Source organism: Pinus tabuliformis, chromosome 8 (assembly GCF_031772625.1).
Source record: "Pinus tabuliformis cultivar Carrire ecotype Pingquan chromosome 8, CPIR1, whole genome shotgun sequence".
NCBI lineage: Eukaryota > Viridiplantae > Streptophyta > Pinopsida > Pinales > Pinaceae > Pinus > Pinus tabuliformis.
The window spans coordinates 1,546,007,136-1,546,029,600 of NC_142294.1; positions in this window are offsets into that span (position 1 = coordinate 1,546,007,136).

Genomic DNA, 22,465 nt, shown 5'->3' on the forward strand with positions numbered 1-22,465 from the left:
AGAGAGAAATTTAAATTGGTAACGATCAAGAGCTTACCAATGTAATGAGGTTTTATTGGACTTGTGATCTATAACCTTCTTCACTTTTTGAACAAGCTCTGAATATCTTCGACTGAATCAACTGGATCAGGATGCAGAATTTTATCTTGTTTGTCTCCTCGAAGCTAGCTCTACAATCTTGACACTGCAATTATGGGATCAGCCTTTATGAAACTTAGTCCCATCATCCAAAGCACCAAATTCTAATGAAAACTTGTCATAAAACTAGGGAAAATGAACCTTTCGTTCCCCAGCAACGGCACCAGTATGTTATCACTCCTCCGGATCTCCAAGGCTAAGGAAGAGTCCAGCTGAGGTAACCACTAACCAATCTTTCGACTTGGTAGCTAGCCCTACCAAGCCAGAGAGGGCTCTCTCCAAAGAATAAAAGCCAAGAGGGCTGGGTGGATTAGGGTTTTAGGCTAGTTATGATGTGCAAAGGTTGTTTTGATTTCATTTGGTGGGATTTATTATTGGATGAGGGTATTAGGTTAAAGAAGCTAGGTCAGGACAAATGAGATATGATTGTAGACCTTCAAAGTGGCAAAGTAGGTAGGTAGGCTAGCACATTAGGGTTTCTTGGGATGAAATTATTCAGACAGGTGAGGATCTAGGAAGATCATGAAAGATGTATTCTTCCTAAACTGAAAAAAGGTGAAAAAACTATGAAAACTTCCCCAAAACAGAGCATGTGAGATGATTTATGTTTATCAACTTGAAAGAGATCATTCAAAAGACATGAAATGGAATATGGAGAAATAATACATTCATACAAATGAAACTGAAGAAAAAAACAATCCTAGACAACCATACCACAGGTATCCCAAGGAAATAGTTGCAACTCATCTATTAAAACTGGCCAAATTCTGATACAATAGTGTCTCGGATCAATCTAATAGCATGCAACTAATTCCAACCTTTGAAAAGACTGAAAAATACAAGATATAGGCCTCAAAGCAAACTCCTCCCAGCCTCAGGGGTCGAATCCATGAGAGGAGGAGTAGTTCCACCAAAATCTGAACTGATAGCTAAAGTGTAGGGTGGTCAAAGTGACTCATCCCTAATTACAACGAACTGATTCATTACACCTCATAAAGTCTATTTACCTAATGTATTTACCCTAGATAATAGTAAAAAGACCGTAATTACATTTACATGATCAATTGCATCAGTAAAAAGTTGATTTCCCAAGAGGAAAATCAAATCTGGAGAAAAACAGTGAAAAATTAGGTAACTGGTCAAACGCGCAGTGTCTGTGTCAAATGCACAATTCCTGTGTCAAACGCACAACGCCATATTTATACCCACATTTGCCCACCTTCCCGGTGTCCCAACTGAGCCCAATATAGCTCGTTGGAAAGCATATCCTATCTAGTTTCCACATCTACCTTTAGTTTACAAAATAGACTTGATTTGACCCTCTAGAAATGGATTCTCCCAAGACTGGTCAAACACGTAGCTTCAAGGTGAAGAAGGAGGCAAAACATTGATTTTTTAGGTGTTTTTTCACCTTTTCACCTGTCAATTGTGCAAAACAAGGCTTGTAAAGTTGTTTTCCTACATGTATTCCCTGCTCTAAATCTAATGGTGGTCTTCTTTTGTCCAAAAAGTGACCCAAACAAAAGCGCAGCACCAAGGGCGTTGCGCCCTTGGCATTCTAGCTGTCAAAAATTGTGTATAATTACTTGAAAAGCACAAAAACTTCAAAATTACCCTATAACTTCTCAAAATTGGTGAAATGATTGTTGATCATGTGTTTTGTGCATGGACTGAGGCTTCAGCAAGGATGTCTATCTTCCCCTTCTCTTTTTGGTGAGTTTGGGATTTAATTTTTGCCTTTTCAACCTTGAGCTTTTCCCTTGCATTACTTTCTTTGTTATCATAGTGTTTTTCCATCTTCCTCTGAATTTCATTTTTTTTATCAGCTTTGCCTAGGAGATTCTCTAAATGTTGATTGAACTTATCAATCCAATGCTCCCAGTTCTCATCAATCAAGATGGAAAATTGCTCATTCCATGTGAGCTTATTAGTAAGCTCAACCTCCTTTTGTTTCTCTAGTTCTAGAGCTCTTTTCAGCCCTCTAGTTCTAGGTCTTCTTCTAGGTTCTTGCTCTTCTTCAGTTTCACTATACCTATCATAGGCCTCATCAAGAAATTCCTTGGATTTCATTGCTTCTTTCTTTTCTTTGATGATCTGAATCTCCACGACATCATGTTTGGCTTGAAGTTGCTTATTCTCCTGCTCATAGAATGAGATTATGTATTTTCGCTCTCTAGGTTGATCTGGAGCTCCCTGATGAGTGCATCTTTTTCTTTGATGACAGTGCTTGTACTCTCACTATCATCATGCTCACATAGATCAACCAAGTCAAACTCCTGCTTAGTCTCATGGACGTCTTCCTCCTCATGTTCAATATATGTCTCTATCATATTTTCCTTGCCCATATGTACCTAGTTTGTTGATGAAGAAGGAAAGGCCCCTCCCACAATTTGTGGGAAAAACACTTGCTTATGGCCTCTCTGATTTCATCTTTGTTAGGTGGATGAATATGCTCCTAAAATGTTGATGATGGAGGTGATGATGAGGGTGACTGATAAGATGAGGATGAATGATCTATGGGCTGAGATGGAGGAATGGAGGTGGAAGGGTGAGATGATGAAGGGATACTTTGAACATTCTGAGTAGATGAATCAGTAAATATGGGATTGGCTATGAAGGTACTCCATGCAATGTTGAGCTCTTTGAGATGATGAAGGACTATGATTTTAATGAGGGAATGATGAAAGAGACTATTCATTTGATCTTTATACTCTCTTTTCTGGGCAATGTAGGCCATCTTATCAATGCTCCAGAAGAGATAATAAGGTATGTTGAGCATCTTAACCCTTGTGAAATGCATGAGTAGCTGAATTCCAGTAGCAGCTGATATGATGGTAGTGGATACAGTGAAAGTGACACCAGCAAGGGTTACCTGGTTGTCATGGAGATTGGATATGAACAGTCTAATCAACATAGGATGATATTGGACCTTTTGTACTTTCTCACAAAATTCAAAACATCCTAGATGTTTGAAATATGTCACAGTCATGGGAGATGCCATGAGTTCATTAGTATTTCTTGGCTCAAATTTAAGGATTCTCCCACCTTTGTTTGACTTCCTCCCCTTTCTTTCCTCTTCACTAGAACTTATGTTCTCTTCTTCTGACATGTTGTCTTGATTTCAAAACCCTAGGGAGATGAAATGATAATGGAATATAGGTGTAGGGAGTTAGGAATGGTGTGAGGAAATTCAGGAAGATGATGGAAGGAGTTTCTAGTTTAAGGGAAGTAACAAGGAGTGGGAATGTAAAGGGATTTGGGATAGGAAATTTTATTACAGGTTAGGGGTTTTGGGAGCCTAGGTAAATATAACACCTAGGTTTTATGGTTTTGGGAATAGAAGGCTTTGGGAGATAGTGAAATGATACGAGGGTTGGGAAAGGGTTTAATAGGGGTATGGGAAAGGGATAGAAGTATTAGGGTGTGAAATTAGAGGTGTGGGAATGAAACTAGGGTTTGTAGGTTTGAAGACTCGAAATTTCATTCAAGTGACCTAACCATGAAGTTGTAAGATGTGAAATGAAACAATCGTGTACTTCAGGGTTACTTACTTGTTGGAGGAAGAGAACAACCGAACTAAAGCTTCAGAGGCAATGGCACTTGCTTTTAGAGGCTGGAGAGCAACCCTAGTCAAACGCGCAGTGCTCAACTGAAACGTGCCCTTTCACTAGTCAAACGTGCAGTGTATAACAAAAATGCACAGCGTATAAGAGAAACATGCCGTCTTAGTCAAACGTTCAACATGACACTGAAACGTGTAGCGTAATGCACAAACGTGCAGTGAAAACTCTGTTTTGTTGGTTTTACCTGTCAAACTCAAAAATTTCTCCTTTGTTGAGGTTGTTCGACCATGACAAGAGAAAATGAGGGGCAAATGGATGTCTTGAAGGCTTTAAATACTTGATAGCATTTGACTTTGTTGATTTAAAACCCATTTGCTAATGTTTTGAAAGTGCTTTTGAAACATTGCACTAATACCCTTTTACCTTGTGCTTTTGCTTTACAGATTGATCAATTGCTGGAGTAGACACTTTTTGTTTTGACATTTAATGTCCAGTTGGCATGTGGAACTGAGTTGGCAGCTTTGGGAAAAGTTACTTATTACATATAATGACATAAAATTACATAAATATATAAAAAAAATAGAAATACATCTCTGTTTTTGGAATAAAATTACAATTTGGGATGAAACTCATACTTGAAATCAAAATTAGAACTTTGGAAAGCATCTTCACATGTTTGCAAATCCTCTTTAAATGAAAAAGGGATATTATTGGTGTTCACTCTCATACTTTTGTTGGCCTTATGCAGTGAAATGGTGTTTTATTGGACCTTGAAAAAATGAAACCTAGAGACCTAATGAAAACCTTGAGTGAGCAGACTTCATGGTGACTTGACTGACATAGAGACATGATGAAATAAACTTTCATAATTGATGTATGCTCAGTAAGGCATGAAGGTGGGCCAACAAGTATAGATTTTTGAGGGAGAGTGAGGTTTTTTACTAGGGCTACCATCAATGAATAAATTTTTGAATGAGGACCTAGGTGGAATGACAAAAATTTCAGAATGGGACCCTAACATGATATAAAAGAGGAGTTTTGATCACTGATGGTAGTATGAAAATACTGACTCTAATAGGGCCCACAATTTTGGCACTTCATCTCCTATGGTTAGGTTTTTGGATGTTTAGGGTTTTCCATTGTTTCTCAATAATAAATAGGCCTTTGAGCCTTATTGTAACACAGTTCAAAGGAATGTAGACGCCACATCTCTTCTCAGAGATAAGCTACCATCGCCCGAGCTATTTTATTTCCATTTATGTATGTAAGCATATTTAATTTCTTTGATATTAATGAAATGAAGTTTTATTTCTATTGCATCTCTATGTTTATGTGAATCTTTGTATTTTGTTGTGTTCCTGCATAAGTCTGGAACAATGGTATAAGAATGGTCTGTTCTTTCTCTGTTTTTCTTTGCATGTCCCCAATGAGGTCAGGGTATGAGTTAGCGCTTGAACTAGTTGAACCTTTGCAAGACCAGCCTCATAAACCCCGACGCCCCCCATGGAGAAAGAAAAGAAAGACGAGGGGGTAGGAGATCCTTTCAAAATATTGCTCAAGGAATCCCTCAAGCAAAAAAGGAATATGATGATGGATAACTTTGTTGAGATCCTTTACAGCTACCCACAGGAAACACATCTTCATCCAGCATCCACTCTGGAGGAACCACTCCTTTTAAAGTACAAGTTAAATTTTACATTCCCAAATTTGAAGGAAAAATAGATGCAAACAACGTAGATAGATGATTAAATCTGTTGGAAGGATATTTTTCAGTTAATGACTTTTCCAATTAGGAAAAGATTAATTTTGCACTCCTCAAAGCCATCCCACATGTCAAGGGCTAGTGAGAAACCTACTATGAATAAAAGGACGAGAGCGAAGCCTCATTTTTTTTCAGCGCACCCACTTGGAATTTTTTCCAAGACACCATCATAGGAACAATATTACCATGTCGGGAACTATGAAGATAAATACATAAATTGGTCCATGTTGCGGCAGGGAAGGGACCACGATGTTCCAAAGTTCACATATTTTTTCCATACCCTTCACAGGAAGCTGGGTATCAAGGATTCTAAGTGGCATTTGGTACTCAATTACCGTGGTTGCCTACACAAGTACATCCAAGACGAGATGGAGTTCCTAGACATCCCCTCGCTTGGTGCTGCTTATCGGTATGTTGTCAAGATCGAGTAGAAATTTAAATAGAAGAAGTGAGACTTTGGATCTATAAATCCAAAGTAAGGGAAAGGCGCCTCCAAACCGCAGAACAAAGGACAAATCCAAGGTAGGGTGACCTAGGACAACCCATCGAAGCCACAAACAAAGAAAAACACCACTAAGACAAAGAAGGACATAACGAAATGGTGTGAGTTCCATAAGAGCCAGGCTCACAACACAAGTGAGTTTCAAGCCAAGCAGTAAGTAGGTGTCGAGCTGAAGGCTTATGAATTAGATGCATGTTCCCATTCTGATTCAGAAACCGACAAGGGGAATGAAAAAGGGAAGCAGATTATCGATGCAAAGCCTAGTGCCACCATTACCACCACCAAGATCCAGAAGGATGAGCCCAAAGATCCATAGGAGGGGGAGCGGCTCTTCCACTCATAGATATGGGTGAAGGGTTCTCCATTGTAGTTCATTATCGATAGCGGGAGCCAAAGTAACCTCATTTCAACAGAGGTCGTGAAGCAGTTGGGCCTACCGACCACACCACACCCGCAGCCATACAGCATCAGGTGGCTTCTCCAAGGGTGATATCTCTGCATCAACGAATATTATAGCCTTCCTTACAACATCAAGCCCTTCACATATGAGGTATTGTGTGATGTTTCTCCTCTTGAAGTTTTTTATGTTTTATTAGTCCAACCATACTTATGGAAGAGGCATGCTATGTATGATTATAGGCATCGCACTATTATTATTACTTTGGGAACTAAGTTGTACAAGATACTGGAGGTAGAACCACCTAATGTCATTTCTTTAATCCTCCGAAGTAAAGCAATAAGATTATTTCCCAAACCGAGAAATTTTGTTTCCTTATGATTCACCCGCAAGGAAGGAAGAAGATTGTGGTTGTGGCCTCTAGATAGGGCTCCTCCACATGGCAGCAACAAATGGACAAGGTTGTAGAGGAGTACAGGGACATCTTCACCTCACCCACAGGGGTGAGTACCTCTACACTGTTAGGTCAAGCAATCCATCAATTTGACACTAGGGGGAACTGCTACCCAATGGATCGATCTATCGACACTCTGTTCTAGAGAACGATGAAATCAAGAGGTAGATTTAGGAGTTGTTGGAGAAATGGAACATCGAGCCAAGTTCATCACCCTGTGGGAGCCCGATCATGTTGGTATAGAAGAAGGACAGGACCTGAAGACTCCATATTGACTATTGGGCGCTGAACAATATCACTGTCCAGAATAGGTATCCAATCCCATAGATTGTTGACCTTTTGGATGCTCAAGGGAGCTAGTTATTTAAGCAATATTTACGTGAAGTCCGGTTATCACCAGTTACCTATAAAACCCTCCAATGTGTGGAAGACTGACTTAAAATCCAAGGAGGGCCTTTTCAAATTGTTGGTCATTCCTTTCGTGTTGACAAATGCCCTCACAACCTCCATGAGGTTGATGGACGACATCTTGTGACCCTTCACCAACTCATTCATCGTGGTGTATTTGGATGACATTCTGATCTTTAGCTAGAGTTACGAAGAACACCTCCACCATATTTGACAGGGCCTCCAAACTCTATGATAACACAAGTTGTGTGCCAAATTGGAGAAATGCACTTTTGGTATGACCCAGGTTCAATATTTAGGGTACATCATTGATGAGCGGGGTGTGCATGTGGACCCAGCTAAGATACAAGTCATTCAGGATTGGCCAGCCCCAACCACTCTAACAGAGCTTCATAGCTTTCTAGGTCTTGCCAACTTCTACCATAGGTTCATGTTGGGGTTCTCTCATATCACTTAGATTTTGAGTCAAGTCACCAAGGGAGGTGAAAAAGAAAATTTATTTTGGTCTGAATCTGAACAGAAGGCATTTTTTGAGTTGAATCATCGCCTCTGCTCTGCACCAGTGCTCACATTACCAGACCTGCAACAACCGTTTGAGATTGAGACTGATGCCTCTGACTATGCTATTGGTGCAGTTCTTACTCAACAAGGGAATTCAGTGGCATATCATAGTGACACACTTCTAGACACAGTCATGAAGTATCCCACCTATGAAAAAGTGATATTCCTTTATGCAGACATGTCGACAATGGAAGAATTACATTATGGGAAAGGAAACGATCATCTACACAGACCACCGACCCCTAGAGTTCATACAAACACAAGGGAATTTGCAGAACCATCGCCATCATAAATGATCCACATACCTAAAACATTTTCATTTGAACATTAGGTACAAGAAGGAAAACACCAACAATGTTTCAAACTTCCTTAGCTGACCACTGGTCATGGTGCTAACCATTGTGCTTGACTCTTGTGGGCACGAGACTATGGGGTGGCCATATATTTACAAGAGAGATCCAGAATTCGACAACACATACAAGACACTCCTGGAAGGAAAGAAAGTTCCAAATTTTCACCTCCTGGATGCATTGCTATGCCACCTAGGACACCTTTATGTTCCTTAAAGCGAGTGTGCCAAGATGATTTGGGAGGCGAACTATAGTCGGGTTGCTGGACATTTCGGGGTAGAGAAAATAGTGGCAGTGTTACATAAGTGTTTTTATTGGCCAAACCTTCGACAAGATGTTGGGAAGTACATTAGATCTTGTAATGCCTATCCCATTTCCAAACCAACCATCAAGAAGCAAACCCTATATATTAATATTCCTACTCCTAGTCAACCTTGTTAATCCATCTCCATGGATTACATGTCGAGCCTTCCTTCTACTAGGCATGCCAACGACTGCATTTTATTGGTCGTCGAAAAATTCTCTAAGATGGAAATTATGGCAGCCTGCAAGAAGAGTATCACAGTAGAATCCACTACTAATCTCTTCTTTGAACGAGTGTGGGTGCATTTTGGGATCCCACATTCCATTATCTCTGATTGAGATAGCAGGTTCCTAAGTACATTTTGGTCAAGTCTCTAATCGATTTTGGATACCAAGCTCACTAAGTCCGCGACTTTCCACCCCCAAACTGATGGCCAAACATAGCTCGTCAATAGGATGATCATACACATTCTGTGAATGTACAACTCGAAGAATCCACGCACATGGGATGAAATCCTCCCCTATGTCCAACATAGATACAACAAATCTCCCATAGCTCAACTGGCCATAACCCCTTTCAAGTGGGGTTGGGATTCGAGCCACTATTTCCCATTGATGTGGCTATACTATTTGTAGCTACTCAAGCATATTCAACTAATGTCCAGGCCAAAGCTGACAGAGCTAATAGCTTCATTGAGGGCATTCATCACATCTACCAGCAAGTCCATGACATATTGCATAGAGCCAATGCTAAGTACAAGCAGTTACATGATCACCATCAGGTGCCAAACAAGTTCCAGGTGGGAACCAAAGTTTGGTTACATTTATAGAAGGAGCACCTCGTTGGGCCCCACTGCAAGCTTTGCCTACTTTTATATGGGCCTTACATCATCACTATAGGGGACAATCCTTTCAAGATTAGCATCCCACCATTCCTTGGCATGCACCCAGTGTTCAATTTGGACCACCTTCGACCATACTTTCCACCATTACTAGACACATCAGACATTGTAGAACAACTCACACCAACATAGTTAAACCCATACTACATGGAACATGCCACAAAATATCGAATCAGGGACACATAGATCAAGAACACTTTATAGCAGAAGATCCAACTGTACTGGGTTGTCAAAGTTGGCCAAATCCTGCACCAAGGCAAGTGGTTCACCATGGACCAAGTTCAGCAAAAGTTTCCCCATCTCATGGAGGCACTCAACGCAATGGGGACAATTTCTTTCTAAGGGGAGAGGATTGATCCAAGTGGATATTGGTGTTCACCCACCTATTCCACTCAAACCCCATCATTGTTTCTTTTCAGTTTCCTTAATTGTAGCACAACTTACTTTTTTTGGTAGTTTTCGAGTCCTAAACTTTCAGAGCAATTTTAAGTGACTAAAAGACGTTTTTAGGAAAAATAGAGAGACTAGAATAGTCCCAAACTAGTGGACCGGTTTGTTTTCGGCCTCCACTTTGATATGCTAGAAACGAGGTATTATGATAGCCAAACAGAGATCATATGCCAAAGTTACGACCCCGGGAAGTTGATGTACCAATTTACCCAAACGATGCCCATAGTTTTTGCGCTTCATCTCCTAGGGTTAGGTTTTTAGATGTTTAGGGTTTTCCATTATTTCTCAATAATAAGTAGGCCTTTGAGCCTCATTGTAACATAGTTCAAAGGCATGTATTCGCCACATCTCTTCTCAGAGATAACCTACCATCGCTTGAGCTAGTTTATTTCCATTTTTATATGTAAGAACATCTCATTTCTTTGATATTAATGAAATGAAGTTTTATTTATGCTACATCTCTATGTTTATGTGTATATATGTATTTTTTGTGTTCTTGCATAATTTTGGATCAGTGGTATCAAAGTGGTCTTCTCTTTCTCTATTTTTCTTTGCATGTCCCCAACGAGGTCAAGGTATAAGGAGTTAGGGCTTGAACTAGTTGAACCTTTGAAATACCAGCCTTGCAAACCCCGACGACCCCCATGGCAGAAGAAAAGAAAGATGAGGGAGTAGGATATCCTTTCAAAATATTGCTCAAGGAAGTGCTCAAGCGACAAAGGAATGCGATGATGGACAAATTTTCCCAAATCCTTCAATGGCTACCCATAGGCACATCTTCATCCAACAACCACTTTGGAGGCACAACTCCTTTTAAGGTACAAGTTAACTTTGACATTCCCATATTTGAAAGGTAGATAGATGTAGACGTCGTAGATAGATGGTTAAATCTGATAGAAGGATATTTTTCAGTTCATGACTTCTCCAATCGGGAAAATATTACTTTTTCACTCCTCAAATCCACCCCACATGTCAAGGATAGGTGGGAAACCTACTGTGAACAAAAGAACAAGAGTGTTGGGCATGGAATCCCCCCACAGCATGTTTTGGGGCTCAAATCCCAAGTTTTGGTCAAATGTATTGTAAGACTCCATGAATTGTGGGCGCGGAGCGCAAAGTATAGGTTGATTCATAGGGTTGTCCGCCCTAAGTTTTGTAATGTAATGTAATGTCATGTCAGCCTACCCATGGTCCGCGGACCATGGGATTGTATAAATAGAGCGAGGCTCTAAGTTGTAAAGATAGCTAATTAGCGAATTGGAGATAGATGAATACGAATGGTTCGAGCATAGAGTAAGAGTCTAAGTGTATTGGGTTGTAGTAGTAGGAAGAGGATCTGCAGCTGAGTGCGCAGAGGCCTAGTAGAATCCACAGCTCATTGCGCGGACCCCTGCAGCTGAGTGTGCATGGAGACGTTGAGTCTGTAACCCAAGAAGAAGAGTAATAAAGAGAAGTTTGATTCTAAATACTGTGTATCTAGTTTTGTATGATTTTCTATTCATTTATACTATTTTGTTTATCGTGCGCACTTATATGAATGTTGGATATACTATTAATTATCACTAGACTTACACAAATAAGTTAAGTAATCGAGTAATAACAGGATAATAGTAAGGAACTTGGGTAATAATACGGATCGCGGCCCGAGTAGGGCTACGTGAAGGCAGCATCATAGGTTGCGAGGGACTAATAGATGCGCGTAGCGATGTGTGCCCAAGGTAAAACCGCAGACAACCAGAGCTCATCAGACATCCCCACGGCGCGGAAACCTGGTTCTAGCACCCTCCCATACTACTTTGAGTGAGGCCTCAGTCTACGCTCTGTGGACTATTGCCGAAAGGGCCAGTAGTACCAGGATTTGTTTGGCTAAATCACCTCTGAACCTGGGTCAGGCGCCCACAAGCCAACAAAGAGGTAATCATCACTTTTTTTAGCCACACCCACTGAGAATTATTTCCGAGACACCATCAAGGAACAATATTACCCTGTAGGGAGCTATGAGGATAAATACATAAAGTGGACCATGTTGTGGCAGGGAAGGGACTAAGATGTGTTGGATTTCACAAATTTTTTCTATACCCTTCGCACGAAGTTGGGTATCAAGGATTCTTAGCAGAATTTGGTACTTAAGTACCACGACTGTCTACACAAGTACATCTAAGAAGAGATGGAGTTCCTGGAAATCTGGTTGCTTAGCACCACCTATTGATACACTGTCAAGATCAAGAAAAAATTTAAACAGAAGAAGCGAGACTTTGGATCTGTGAATCTGAATCAAGGGAAAGGCACCCCCAATCCGCAGAACAAACGAAAAATCCAAGGTGGGGCGACCCAGGACAATCGGCCAAAACCGCAAGAAAACAACAACACCACGAAGATAAACCAGGACACATGGAAATGGTGTGAGTTACATAAGAGCCCCACTCACAACACAAGTGACTGTCGAGCGAGGCAGCCACTCATGGCTGAGATGAAGGCTTCCAAATCAGATGCTAGTTTCAACTCTGAATCAAAACCGACAAAGGGAATGACAAAGTGAAGCAAATTATCGATGCAGATCCCAATGCCACCATTGCCACCACCAAGATCCAGAAGGATGAGCCCGAAGATCCAAAGGAGGGGGGGGTGGCTCTTCCACTCACAAATGTTAGTGAAGGGTTCTCCGCTATAGTTCATTGTTGAAAGTGGGAGACAAAGGCACCTCATTTTAACAGAGGTCAGTTTAGCAAAGTTCTTTTGGTTTGGATCCCAAAAGAAGGCAATTGTGTAGTTGAAGCATCGCCTCTTATCTACACCAGTTCTCACATTACCAGACCTGCAGGAACCATTTGAGATCGATATGGATGCCTTTGACAATGTTATTGGTGCAATTCTTACTTAGCAGGGGCATCCCATGGCATATCACAGTGAGACACTTTCAGACACAGTCTGAAAGTATCCCACCTATGACAAAGAGATGTATTCCATTGTGCAGGCCTGTCGATAATGGAAGTATCATATTCTGGGGAAGGAAACAGTCATCCACATAGACCATCGACCCCTACAGTTCATACAAACACAAGGGAAATCTCAGAACGATTGCCTTCAGAAATGGTCCACATACCTGCAAAAGTTCCATTTGAAAATTAAGTACAAGAAGGGAAGCACCAACAATGTTGCAAACTGCCTTAGTCGACCACTGATCATGGCGCTAACCACTATGCTTGAATCCTGTGGGCATGAGACTGCGGGGTGGCCACATCTTTACAAGAGGGATCTAGAATTTGGTAAAACATACCAGACACTCCTGGAAGGCAAGAAATATCGAAATTTTCACCTCCTAGATGCATTGTTATGCCGCCTGGGACACCTCTGTGTCCCTTCAAGAGAGAATGCCAAGATGATTTGGTAGGTACACTACAGTCGGGTCATTGTACATTTCGAGGTAGAAAAAATAGTGGCAGTGTTCTAGAAGTATTTTTATTGGTCGAACCTTTGACAGGATGTTGGGAAGTACATTAGATCCTGCACTTCCTGCACCATTGCCAAACCGAACATCAAGAAGCAAGGCATATATACTCCTTTGCCTACTCCTATTCGAGCTTTGGAATCCATCTCGATGGATTACATGTCATACCTTCCTTCTACTAAATATGGAAATGTGACCGTTTTTGTGGTCGTCAACGGATTCTCTAAGACGGCCATTCTGGCAGCCTGCAAGAAGAGTATCACAGCAGAAGCCACTGCAAAGCTCTTCTTTGAATGATTTTGGGTACATTTCGGTATCCCGCATTCCATTATCTTAGATCACGACAACAGGTTTCTAATTACATTTTGGTCAAGTCCTTGGTCAATGTTGGATACCAAGCTCACTAATTCCATGACTTTCCACCCCCAAACTGATGGACAAATAGAGGTCGCCAACAAGATGATCATACACATTCTACATATGTACAATTCGAAGCATCCAAGCACATGGGATGAAATCCTCCCCTATGTCTAGAACAACTACAACATAACTCTCCATAGCTCAACTAACCACAATGCCTTTCAAGTGGGGATGGGATTCTAGCAACATGTCCCATTGATGCAGCCTTACCATTCACTGCTACTCAGGCAGATTCGTCTCATGTCCAGTTTGAATCTGACAAGGCTAACAACTTCATTGAGTGCATTCAACACATCCACCAACAAGTCCATGACATATTGGACAGATCCAATGCTAAGTACAAGCAGTGTTATGATCAACATCGAGTGCCACACAAGTTCGTGGTGGGCGACAAAGTTTGGTTACATTTGCAGAAGGAGCACCTCGCTGGGCCCCACAACAAGTTTTTCCCACTTCGATATGGGCCTTACACCATCATTAAGGTTGTAGGGGACAATTATTTTGAGCTCATCATTCCACCATTCCTTGGCTTGCACATAGTGTTCAATGTGGACTACCTTCGACCATACTTTCCACCATTACTGGGCACATCAGACAATGCAGAACAACTCACACGAACAGAGTTAAACCCATATTGCATGGAACAGGCCACAAATTATCGGATCATGGAAACACACATCAAGAACACTCGCTAGTAGAAGATCCAACTGTATCGGTTTTTCAAAGATGGTCAACTCTTGCACCAAGGCAAGTCGCTCACAAGGGACCAAGTTCAGCAGAAGTTTCCCCATCTCATGGAAGCACTCAATACAATGGGCATCATTGCTTTCTAGTGGGGGGGGGGGGTGGGGGAATGATCCAGGTGGATATTGGTGGCCACTTGCCTATTCTACTTGGACCCCCACCATTTTTTATTTTCATTTTCCTTAACCGTATCACAACTCACAGTGTTTGGCTCTCTTAGGTCCTAAACTTTCGAAGTCGTTTTGAGGGACTAAAACACGTTTTTAGGGAAAACGGAGAGATTGGAAAAGTCCACAAACTATTAATATTTTGTTTTCAACCTCCTCTTCTAGATCTTCAAAACAAGGTATTATGATAGCCAAACATAGATCATTTGCCAAAGTTACGACCCACGGGAAGTTGAAATACCAATTTACCCAAACGGGGCCCACAATTTTGGCGCTTCATCTCCTAGGGTTAGGTTTCTGGATGTTTAGGGTTTTCCATTGTTGCTCAATAATAAATAGGCCTTTGAGCATCATTGTAACAAATTTCAGAGGCACGTAGCCACCACATCTCTTCTCAGAGATAAGCTACCATCGCCCGAGCTAGTTTATTTCCATTTCTGTATGTAAGCATATTTCAATTCTTTGATATTAATGAAATTAATTTTTATTTCTACTACATCTCTGTGTTTATGTGTATATATGTATTTTTTTGTGTTAAGTCTGGATCAATTCTCTAGATATTATCACACATCTGCGTACCAAGACGTGGTTACATTTGTGGGGATATCTTGCTCAATATTGTACATTTCAATTTCTTGTTCCCATCTAGAAGATTCCTCTTCTGGAGCATTGAATGGTAATGCTACAAGCTGAAAATTACCATGGCCTTTTATTGTATGTACTAACTTGAATTCAAGATCGTACTCTTGAAGGCTTGTCATCAAGTTTTCCTTCCCCTCACCCAACTGTTGTTGTACGAAAAGCGATCTAACCATTGGGTGAGGCACAAAGACAATAACACCACTCTTAATATGGTAAGACCTGAAGTGCTTTACCACCTTGTATATTGCATAGGCTTGCTTATCAATGGTGGGATAGTTTAATTTAGATCCTTGTAAACCATCATTCATGAATGATATAGGTTTCTCATTTCCTTAATCATCCTTTTGAATAAGAACATATGCAAGAGAAGTATTAGAAGAAAAAGTATATAACAAGAAATATTTACCAAAATCTAGACTATACAAAGTTGGGGCTTTGGCAATTTCTTGTTTGATTTAGGCACATGAATCTTTCTCCCTTTTATCCCATTTGAAGACTGCATCCTTCTTGATCATCTCCTATAATGGCTTAACAATTTGTGCATAATCTGAGATGAACTTTCGAAGGAAATTAATTTTCCCCAAGAAGGATTGTGTGCCTTTCTTACTCACGAGAAAGGGAATCTAAGAAATAGTCTTCATATGTTCTAGTTCCACTTTAATTCCTCTCTTAGCTATGATGTGGCCCAAGAGATTACCCTCAAACACTCCAAAGATGCTCTTCTTTAGATTTAAAGATATAACCTATTTTCGACATCACTCGAAAAATTGTCTCAAATGACGAAAGTGATTAGATATTTTCTTTGAAAATGTAGTAACATCATCCAAGTACACCACAATTTTTTTTCCAATAAAACCATGGAACTTGATGTCCATAGCCCATTAAAATGTAGCACCTATATTGATGAGTCCAAAAGGAATCCACTTTAAAATGAATGTACCCCACTTTTTTCTGAATGTAGCTTTATGTTTTTTGGGTACTGCTATTAGAACCTAATTATATCCTAAAAATCCATCTAATAATGAGAACATATCTAACCCAGATACTATTTGAAGTATATTCTCCATAGATCAGACGAGATAGTTGTCCTTATCTGAAGTTCAGTTGAAACTATGGAAATCAACACATAGGCATATCTCTCCATACTTCTTCCTTATGGGAACCAAATTAGTGACCCTGGTAGATTGATGAACTTTGAATATGATCCGAGCGTCCAGCAGTTTTCTTAGTTCTTTCTAAATGAGGGGTTCAAGCATAGGATGATCTTTTCTTAATTTCTACTAAAACTGATTTACCCCTTCCTTGATAGGTATGACATGCTAGATAGTCCACATATCATAATTTTTTAGATAATTGTTTGTCCATGTAAACACATATCGATACTGCTTAAAGAGACGGATGAAAGTTTTTCACTCTTGAGGTGTACAACACATACCAATATTCACATATTTCAGATCTTCTTTGGTACCTAGATTTACGTGTTCATGCAAGAGTGTAGAAATATGAGTCTTTTCATTAGTTGTTCCCTTGAAATGATTATGCAGGTCATACAACTTTTTTAAAGACCACACCCTTGGGCATGGGATTTGATTTATTTTTCTAAGTGGATTCCTAAAGGACTTCTCGTGCTCATCTTCATCAATTTTTGTATCCTTAAATAAATCAACATTTTCCATGAAGTCCAGTGTCTACTTTTCATCATTGAAAACATGAAAATTAGTAACACTATCAAGCACAAATGTCTTATAAATAATTTCTACTGAAAATCCATCTCTCAAAGGTGATAACCTAGCAGCAATGCTAGCTAATGCATTTGTGGCTGCATTATTAATTTGAGGAATGGAATTAATATTAAAAGCTTAGAAATATGGAATCAAACATTATATCTCTTGTTGGTAGTTTCTAATATTAGAAGACACACAATGAATTTTATTTTGTACCTGGTGTGTAACAATTTTTTAGTCATGTATTGCCTTAAGCGCTTCCACTTTGAGGTCAATGGATTTCTTTAAACCCAAAATGAGTGTTGCATATTTGGAAACATTATTTGTGCACTCGAATTCCAAGTGGCATGAGATAAGATGCTTGTTCTGTCACAGGTCTACCAAAATGAAACCAGCCCTACAACCCTTCCATGTCTTCGAACCATTGAAATACAAAGTCCAAATATTAGGAACAATAGGTTTAGTTCCTACACTAGTACTATTTACATCTATAATGCAAAATTCATTTGCAACAATTGGATTGCAAGGAAGGAGTTCCAAGTGTGTATCTCGTGGTACAGGTGAAGGCTACGCACGATAACATCTATGATCGACCTCAAAAAAATAATTTCCAAATATCATCTGAACATAACTAATAGGCTCATTAGGAGCTTCAAGGGTCGTGATAGTATGTTTCATGAAACGTTCACTCTCTACCTGGATCTAATTATTCTTTCCCTTATACGGAAGCCATAAATGCAACCAATCTCTAGCAAAGTAACCTTTAAACTTGCTAAACCGGTCTCTACTCAACAATAAGCCATAAGATTTCGGAATGTCCATAATAACAATATCAATACATTGGTGAACTCTATGGTTTGATGATAAATGGATTATAACATTGTTAAGTTCGGCAACTACCTGTACTAAATATTTGTCTAACTGAAAGATTATAGCATTAATCTATTCCCGTTTAGCATTATTTTCTTTGCAATAGATAAAGACATGACATTCACATACGCACCAAAATCAACTAGGAAATTATGGACATTATAGTTAAATATTTAAAAAGCTAAAAGAAAAATGGGGAAAGTAGACCTGCCATTTACGTTAGATGCATTAACAACCAATTCAAGAATGGTTGAAATCTTATCGAACGAGGATTGAAAAGTGGAAGTTACTCTACCTGGTGGAGGCTGAGATGCAAATTCTTAGATGATCAACTCACGTTGCCCTGCTATCTTGGCTAATTAATATATGGAAATATTTTCACTAGCCTTCTTCATATCCTCAATAATATTGTAATCAATATCTTCATCTCGAAAAGGATATGTTGAAGTGGTAGGTGGTGTGACTTTATTCAATACCTCAGGGGTATCATACTTATTCTTATTATTTCCGGAAACATTCTTTAGTGATTGGGTGTTCCCATATTTTTTTTAGTACCTTAAGTAGGACCACTAGGAGGCAATATTTTCCTAATAGTTTCTTTCTCACAGCTTGCTCAGGAACTAGTCCTTTTCTCCTCAAGTTATATTTCTTAGTAGGTTGTTAAGGAGGAGAATCACCCACTAGGGGCTCACCAGCGCTTTGTTGATCATTATCAAGTATAACATAAAATGTGAAAATCAAATCACTAGCACTTGAGTTTTCCTCTATCGAGACAAGTTAGCAGTGTCTTGTGTTTGCTCCAAATTTTCTTCTGCTGTCAAAATTTCTATAACATTTGTAGCCACAAAATTCATGTTGTGTTTCCATTGAGGGCATGTTTTCTCTAAATGAACCTCTTGATGAGATGTACAATACTTTTCCATGCCCTAGTTTTCAACATTGGAGCTTTGTGCATATTTAGCCAATTGGTTGAAATTCTTCTTAAGAAATGGCTTGAAATACTTATTACTATTAGAAGCCTCACTTGACTTCCTCTTAATTCCTAATACCTCATTGGTTAACAACTTCAAATATTTAGTCAACTTTTACATGTGAAAAGAGTCTTTCTCTTTAGCTTTGGCAGAAATGCTTGGGACTTTTTACGTGTGTCATTGGATCTTTTGAATCTTCCTGATCAATAATAACCCTAATAGACCTTAAATCATTCTCCACAACTATTGCTTCTGTAAAATTAAGAGACAAAGTTTCTTTTGCAAAGCACTTGAAAAAAATGGAAATGCTATTGAACAAGGTAGTGATGTAATTATCTTTGGTAATAGTATCATGTGGTTGAACATCCGTGGAGAATTTATTCAAGAAACATGTGAAACTTTGATTGAAATCCTTGACCTTTTCTTTATCCCTCATCTTAATGTTTTTGAGTTCCTTAAGTAACATGGCTAGATTTTTATCATCAACAAATGTTTCTAAGAACAAGCATCTAAACTCCCTCCAACTATGGATTGAACTCAACGGAAGGCTATGATACCATACTACCACTTTACCTTCTAGAGTGTATGGAAAACATCTACAAGCAACATCATCAAAATGTACCTCTAACATCCATAAATATAAGTAGAAGTCATCAATATGGCCTTTGGCTTTTTCTTTCTTATCAAGATCGTACTTGTTAAGCAACTTTTCTGACTTCTTTGGTAAGCGAAGTAGATTTCTCGAAAGAGAAAGAGGTCCTTGGGCCATCCAATAAAATTGGTAATAAATCATGGCTTTTTCCTCCTCTTTCTCCTCACTTTTTGATTCAAAATACCCTTCTCCTTCACCGTTCAAATCTTTACAATTATCAGGTTGTTCTTCTTCCCTTAGTTATTCCTCATCAGAAAAGTGAAAATCCTCCCCGTCTTTGTCCAGATTTCCCTCAATAGGCAATGGAAGATCTCCTTGATGAATGGAATCTTCAAGTGAAATAGCTAGATCTTCGAGAGTAGCAATAACCAATTCTTCCACCAAAGATACCAACATGCCATGGTGGTCTGTCTCTTTCCTTGATTACTTATGAGGAAGAAAAGATGTATTAGGAAGTAATCCAAGAGCTCTAGAAAACCGACGAGTGATAGGATGAAGTGTAATGAGTTGATTGTAACTTTGTATGCACGCTCCATAACTTGGAGAGGTGACTCTTGTTTCTCATAAATGTGAGTTGGAGTTGAACTTAGACAATTACTACCTTGCACATAAGGTTATTTATGAGAATGTTGTGAATTGTCAACCATAAAAGATTTACCCTCCTTGTAGCGCCAGAACCATTAATGATGTTGGATGTCACCAATAATAAGGGGTTCCCCCCGATTTGAAGTCCCAATTAGACATCACACCATTTATATTAGGAGTGCCAACCAGAAGTACAGATGGTTGCGAGTTATCTTAGAGATTTTCTTTTCTGCAATATACAACACAAGAGAAACGTATGTACTTTCAAGATAAGAAAGTAAGTTAGCCTTGTGATGTATTCAATTATATATTGTATAATGTTTCTTTCACAAAAAGGTAAAGAAAGTGAGTATTTAAGAGAAAGGTATTAGTACCATCCTAATAAAGACACACAAATAGATATGAAAGAATCATCAGTAATCTTGTGAAATATCTCACAAAGAAAATAACGATCATGAAAACATAAGGCACACGATTCAATGATGCATATTGAAGTGAAATAGTTAATTTTCATTAGTATGTGTTTACTTAAACATGTTGGGTTGTGTTATATTCTTTCCATGACTACTCTACGCACGCAAGGGTCATAGGGGGGTGGTAGCCCCCTTGTATGTTGTGTCAGCTGTTGTCGGGGGGCGGTAGCCCCCCTGCATAGGGTTCGGGGCAATGCCTCAGGAAAAAATTATTTGGACCCTATATTAGGTGGGTAGACCTACCTATGGTTTTGTGCATGGATTTTGCACATGGTTTTGGGCATGATGGTTTTATGCCCATGGCATTTTGTATATTTGGTCAAGAGAACTACAGTTATGTTCTAATCTAATTTTAATGGATTGGGGTTTATGGATGCTTCAATATGTATATATATGTATTGTAACATTGAAAGGAATATAATGAAAAATCAATCGATAGTCCCAGTTCTGGGATCCAGGGGAAAATCTCTATGTATATCTATTTTATGTTTTATGCTCTCGCTATTGTTTATTTTCTGTCTTTTAGAATTCATATGCAGGTAATTTCTATACAGGGTTAAAACCTACATTTGGTATCAAAGATTTTTTGGCTTCAAGGGGACGCCTTTGATGGGTGTAACAGTTCTATGGTTCCTGAAAGTGGAGAATAAAATCTAGTGGTCTCTGGAGAAAAGACCATGCTATGGCATCAATGGCTTGGAAATATTGGAGAGAAGGGCCTTTGAATACTTCATGGTAATGGTATGGTAGAAGGTATGTCTAATAGCTCTCTGGATTTTGATTTATGTGAAAATTGTGTATATGGGAAGCAGAATCGGGTGAGTTTCTCCTCCGGTGGTAAGAGGGAGAAACAGATATTAGAGCTTGTGCAAAGTGATGTGTTTGGATCTGTGTCGATTCCATCACCGGGAAATTCTGTGTACTATGTATCATTTACAGATGATTTCTCAAGGAATACATGGATATATTTCCTCAGGAAGAAATCTGAAGTCTTTTATAGTTTTAAAGAATTTAAGGCTCTGGTGGAAAACCAGACAGAGAAGAAGATAAAGGTGTTGAGGACAGAGAATGGTGGAGAGTTTTGCAAGAAGGAATTTGAATATTTTTGTAAGAAGTTTGGTATAGCATGCCACAAGACTACTCCACACACACTAAGAAAGATGGAGTTGCAGAATTAATGAACAAGACGTTGATGGAAAGGGCAAGAAGCATTCTCAGTGGTGTCAGGTTAGGACAGGAATTCTGGGCAAAGGTGATGGAGATTGCATGTTACTTGGTTAACAGATCACCTTCCTCAGCGTTGGAGGATAAGACTCCACAAGAGGTATGAACTGGTAAGAAACCTTCTCTTTCACATCTGAGGGTATTTGGATGTGATACATATGTACATGTTCCAAAGGAGAAAAGAACAAAGTTGGATTGTAAATCTGAAAAGTGCATCTTTATTGGGTATAAGGATGGTTTAAAAGGCTATAAGATTTGGAACCCAGAAACAAGGAAGGTTGTGTACAGTTGAGATGTGGTGTTTAGAGAGGTGAAAGATGTTATTAAACATGAAGTCATACCAAAGGAACCTGAGAAGATAAAGTTTTAGCTAAAGGAGGAAGAATCATACTCTACAGCAGAAGAGGAATCAGAAGATGAAGGGCCACAAACTTCGGTTGTGAGAAGATCAGATCGAGAAAGAAGGCAGTTAAAAAGGTATAGTCCATCTACTTTCTGTTCAAATTTTGCTTTATCTATTAATGATGATGACCCCAAAACAGTGAGGGAAGCAATAGATTTAGAGGATGGAAAACTCTGGAAAGAGGCCATGGTTGATGAAATGGCATCTTTACACAAAAACGAGGCTTGGGATCTGGTGGAGTTTTCGGCTCGAAGGAAACCCATTGGTAGCAAATGGGTGTTTAAGAAGAAGATGAATGTATAAGGAAAGGTGGAGAAATACAAAGCTCGGTTGGTAGAAAAAGGTTATTTCC